Genomic DNA, 5,913 nt, shown 5'->3' with positions numbered 1-5,913 from the left:
GGCCTCTACATCCAGTTGCTAGGAGACCTAGCCAGGACTGACTCAGAGCTTCAGGAATGCTGAGGGTGCCTGCTTTGTGAGGTCATGAAGACCCACTTAGAGGTGGCTCTCCCAGGCTCCTTCCTCTGGCCCTGCTCTCCAGCTGGCTCTGGGTCCCAGCTCCCCACACCTGCTTGGCGACCTGGAACCCTTTCTTATCTCCAGCCTCCCCCTCATAAACTGTTCTCCTCCAGGCAGTGAGCCTTCTCAGGCTTCCCTGTACACACACACACACACACACACACACACACACACACACACACACACGGTCCCCCATGCTCCACATTCTACCAAGTCCCACCCCTCTCCTTCTAACCCAAGCCCCGCTTCTCTGCTTCCTTCCACAGTAGGGATCTGACTCTGTGGAAAGGTGGGCCTCCTTTTGCCATCCTCACCTCCTCACCACCTCCTCATCCCACCAGGATCTGGCTTCCACCCTCTTCTGCACTGGCCAGGGGCATCCCGACTTCCTGCTGCATGCATCCCTGTTTCGTGTTGGCTGCAGAAAACAGCTCTGGGGGGTGTCCCTGTGCAGAGGTCAGACACCCGCTTGCCAAGATCTGTGGGGAGCTGGTCTCGCTCTCCCGCTTAGCCTGGCCCTTCTCTTCCCAGAAGCCCAGCTGGGGACCTGAGGGGCGAGTCCTGCTCCCCCCTGCCTCCCTGCCCATAAGCCCCAACTCAGTGCCCAGGAGCCTCGGGGGGAAAGCCCGGGGCTCTGGGGGAGTCGCTGGCTGAGCTGTCTGGTCCTGGGGTTGCCTCCACTGGGACCTGCCCAGGCTCTTTGGTGTCGGGCCTGGCCAGGGGGGTCCTGGCCACGCGTGGGAGCTCACGAAGGTCCCAGCCTCTGCCACGTCAACCACTCAGAGCCATCATTCCCGTCGGCCATGGGACTCCACCTTCCTGGTCCTCGTGGTCATGTTACTTCAGGGCCCTCGCTGCCTCTCCTGCCGCTGGGAAGACCTGGGTTAGGGTCACTTTGTTCCACTCCCGCAGATTACTAGGGACAAGGGGAGGGGGAGGGGATCCCTGGGGCCCCTCATGAACACGTACCCATTCCCTCTTCAGCAACTTTCACACTCCCGTTTATCTCATGGAGGGAACGAGTGGACCAAGTGTGCCTCTCTGCAGCGTGTAGTTGCTATGCCACTGTCCCTTTCTGTCCTTGCCATCCTTGGCCAATGCTTCTGTTGAACATCTGTTTATTTCTCGGCTTCTTACGAGCCACTCTCTCCTGAAGGATCTTAGGTCTCTCCACCTGTTCCTTCTCTGCCTTCTGTGAAGACCTGCTTGCCTCCGTTGGTCCCTTACACGTTGCCATGATCCAAGGTTCTGTCCACAAACTCCTGTCTTTCTAGGTCACGCATCCTTTTTAAAAATTCTAATGGTGAGAACACAACACGAGATCTACCCTCAAAACATTTTAAGTGTACAATAGAGGATTTCTAGAACTTTTTCATCCTGCACACCTGGTACTTTATGCCCATTGATCAGCAACTTCTCCTCCTCCTCTACCCCCGTCAGCCCCTAACAACCACTGTCCTATGCTCTGATTCTATGATTTGACTATTTCAGATATCTCATATAAATAGAATCATGCAGTATTTGTGCTCTATGACTGGCTTATTTGGCTTAGCATAACATCTTCAAGAGTCATCCCATGTACTCTCTTTTTATTTTTAAAATTTAATTCTTTTATTGGGGTAAAATATACATAACATACAATTTACTTTTTTTTAACCTTTTTTTCTTTTAGAAGATGTTGGGGGTAGGAGTTTATTAATTAATTAATTTATTTTTGCTGTGTTGGGTCTTCGTTTCTGTGCAAGGGCTTTCTCTAGTTGGGGCGAGCAGGGGCCACTCTTCATCGCGGTACACGGGCCTCTCACTATCGCGGCCTCTCTTGTTGCAGAGCACAGGCTCCAGACACGCAGGCTCAGTAGTTGTGGCTCACGGGCCTAGTTGCTCCGCGGCATGTCCGATCCTCCCAGACCAGGGCTCGAACCCGTGTCCCCTGCATTAGCAGGCAGATTCTCAACCACTGCGTCACCAGGGAAGCCCCTTTTTAAACCATTTTTAAGTGTAAGTTCAGTGACATTAAGTACGTTGACATTTCTGTGCAACCATCACCCCCATCCATCTCCAGAAGTTTTCCAACTCCCCAAACTGAAACTCTGTCACCATTAAACACTACCTTTCCCTTTCCCCTCTCCCAGCCCCTGACGATCCCATTCTGCTTCCCGTCTCTATGAATCTGAGTCCTCTAAGACCTCATGTAAGTGGAACACACAGTGTTTGCCCTTGTGTGACCAGCTTCTTTCACTTAACATAATGTCCTCAAGGTTCACAGGCCACATATTCTTGAGAGATTTTATACAGTGCATGACATTGATGTCTGTCCATAGAAGCGACGTATTTCTTCCAGATTTAGGTAATGGAAGTGTTCACTATCCTCTGTCTCAGCTGGGGGTATGCTGTTGTCTTTCCTCAGAAATGGATGATTGAGAAGTTATGGTGCTTGATAGGTTTTCGGGGGTCTCTGGGGCTGATGCATGTTGGGGTGTGTTGCCAGAGGGAGTCTTCATGCAGTGGTCCAAGGGGGTGAGTCTCCAAGCCCAGGCCTGCCCAGCAGGAGCTGTCACAGCCTGCAATGCTGGGGTAGGGCCTACAGGATGGCTGCCATGCCTGGGCTCTCAGGTGATGCCCCTTACTTGAGGTCTGTCCTAAGTCTGGGGTCCCAGAGCTTGATGTCCCAGACCTAGAGCCCTTTCTCATTTCTCTTCCCATCCCTTTCAATGTTCTCCTTGTGGTCTGTAAGTCACAATTCTCTTTGTTGCATCAGAAACTCAAACTGGCTTAGACCAAGTGAGAATCTATTGCTTCACAGAACCAAAATGTCTCAGTGTCTGCTTCAGGCGAGGCTTGATCCAGGTGCTCAAATTTGTGTTCATTCCCAGGATCGTCCCTGAGCTTTTCCTTTACGAGCCCCTTTCCTGAAATGCACTTCTAACTCCCGATCACCTAGTTAACTCTTACTGATTCTGAAAAGCTCCACGTGTGTGTCAGCACTTCTAGAAAGCCTTCTGGACCCTCTTCTCCCCCGGGCTGATTCAGTGTCCCGCCAGCTGCCCAAACCAGCAACCTGCGAGTCATCTTACCTGCTCCTCCCCTACTCCTCCTTCCCAATCTCTCCAAGTTCTGCCGACTTTACCTCCTAAATATTTTCGGGTCCCTTCTCTTCTCTCCACCCCCATCACTATGACCCAAGGATAGTCCTCCATCATTTCTTGCCTAGGTACTATCATACCCAGACCCCAAACAACTATTCTCCACACTGTCACCAGAGTAAACAAAAACAAAAACAGGGCTTCCCTGGTGGCGCAGTGGTTGAGAGTCTGCTTGCCAGTGCAGGGGACGCGGGTTTGTGCCCCGGTCCGGGAAGATCCCACATGCCGCGGAGCGGCTGGGCCCGTGAGCCATGGCTGCTGAGCCTGCGCGTCCAGACCCTGTGCTCTGCAACGGGAGAGGCCACAGCAGTGAGAGGCCCGTGTACAGCAAAAAAAAAAAAAAAACCAAAAACAAACAAAAATCTGCTTATGGACTGGAAATTGGCAAGGGGGAACATGCTAGGGTGATCATAGTGTTCTCATCTTGTTTGGGGCGTTGGTTATTCTGGTATAACCGGCTTGCTTAAGATCTCTGAATTTTATTTTATATAGGTTATATTGTTCCCTCTCTCTGCACACACAGATACATAGATACTTAAAAATGGACTATGTCAGTTTCTTGCTTCAAAACCCTCAACGGTTGTTTGTAGAGCAGCCCCCAAAGACTTCATGGGGCTTACAAGGCCCTCTGTGATCACGGTCTTTCTTTCTTCTCCAGCCCTTTCTTCTCCTCCTTCCAGAACTTTGCATATGCTGCTTCTCTTCCTGGAAGCTCCTCTACTGTGTCTCTGCCTACATCCTTCTGGTGCCTCGGGTATCAGCTTAATCGTCTCTTTCCCAGGGAAACCTTTCCCGGGTCCCTGTGACAAGTCTGGTAGCCCTGAACGCGTTACCGGCAACACTTTGCACGTTATAAGTGTTCACTTAACCATTTTGATGATTTGTTTTGGTGCCTGTTTCCTCTAGGCTGTAAGACATGAGGGCATTTCCTCTTACTGATGACTTTTGCTCACCACTCTATGCGCCACGGCCTGTTGAATGGCTGTGACTGTCTTTGTCATGACCCTATGATGTGGCCTTTCACCTTTCTACTGAACAGTTGCCTCCCCGTCCAGCCTGCTTATCACCTGAAGGTGTGGGCAATGTCTTCTTCACCCCTGGGGCCCCGGGGGTTGGTGTATGGCCTGGATGGTGGCCAGCGCTCAGTAGATATTTGCCAGTTGAATGACTGGAAGTATCACGAAGTGATACTGACAGAATGAAAACAGGCTATGAACAGAACTTCCCTAGGCACTATAAAAGGCACCTAGTCTGGCTCTGAACGTAATGACCTTTCCTATTTACCATTTATGGAATGAATATGTGTATCTCAGCTTACCTATCTTAAAGGCCTGTTTAGTTACAGAAACAAAACAAAACAAAAACCTCATAGAGTTACCGAACAATGCTAAAGAGTGTTTTTAATTAGTAAATAATGGGAGTTATATTCCAGGAGCTTTAAATACATTATCTCTTTTAATCCTTGCGAGAATTCCATGAGATCAATATAATGATAATCATTCCCAGTTGACCTAGGAGGAGACTGAGGCCTAGAGTGATTATGTATCTGGCACAAGATCACAAAACTAATGCTGAAACCCCGGTCTTAACAATTGGCCATACTAATTGCTACTGCAGAATTCAAGAGTTTTCTAGATAAGTCCAGGACATTCAGGCTTCAGAGACTCTAGTTAACACCCAAGTAGAGCTGACTTAACTGCTTGCTTCAGGCTACAATATACACAATAACGTAGAGATTTTGTATATTCTTGAGTGATTCAGGACACATTTGGCCATTACGTTTTCTTTTAATCCTTTATCATCATCATCATTGACACTGGTTTTTTTTTTTTTTTTTTGGTTGCACCGCGCGGCATGTGGGATCTTAGTTCCCCAACCAGGGATCGAACCCATCCCCCCTGCATTGGAAGCACGGACTCTTAACCACTGGACCACCGGGGAAGTCACCTTGCTCATCACTTTGCTGAAAGTTTGTACCTTTTACCAACCTCTCCCTATTTCTCCCATTCCCCAGCCCCTGGCAACCACTTTTCTACTCTCTCTTTCTATGAGTTTTATTTTCTTTTTAGATTCCACATATAAGTAAATAATACTATGCAGTATTTGTCTTTCTCTGGCTGCCTTGTCTCACTCAGCACAACGTCCTCAAGGTCTATCCGTGTTGTCAGATGGCAAGATTTTCTTCTTCCTAATGGCTGAATTATATTCTATTGTATCAATAGATACATACCACTGATGGACACTTAGTTTGTTTCCATATCTTGGCTGTTGTGAGTAATGCTGCAGTGGACATAGCGGTGCAGATATCTCTTCAAGACCCTGTTTTCATTTCCTCTGGATACAGACCCAGAAGTGAGATTGCTGGATCATATGGTAGTTTCATTTTTAATTTTTGGAGGAATCTCCATACTCCATGATGTTGATTCTCATCATCAACATTATTTTTTATCATCTTCATCATCAGAATTGAACCCCTATTAAGACATGAGTTTGGATGCTAGAAATATACAAAGGTACATGGTAAGGTCACATGATCTAAAAATACTCCATCTGGAAGGGAACACAGAGGTATTTTTGTCCATACCCTAAACTTTCCAGATAATGGAATGAGACCTTGAGCAAAGGGGGCATCACTAGTTAGATATCAGGG

Source organism: Mesoplodon bidens (assembly GCF_964165515.1).
Source record: "Mesoplodon bidens genome assembly, chromosome: 6".
NCBI classification, from domain to species: Eukaryota; Metazoa; Chordata; class Mammalia; order Artiodactyla; family Ziphiidae; genus Mesoplodon; species Mesoplodon bidens.
This window is presented reverse-complemented; position numbering follows the sequence as displayed.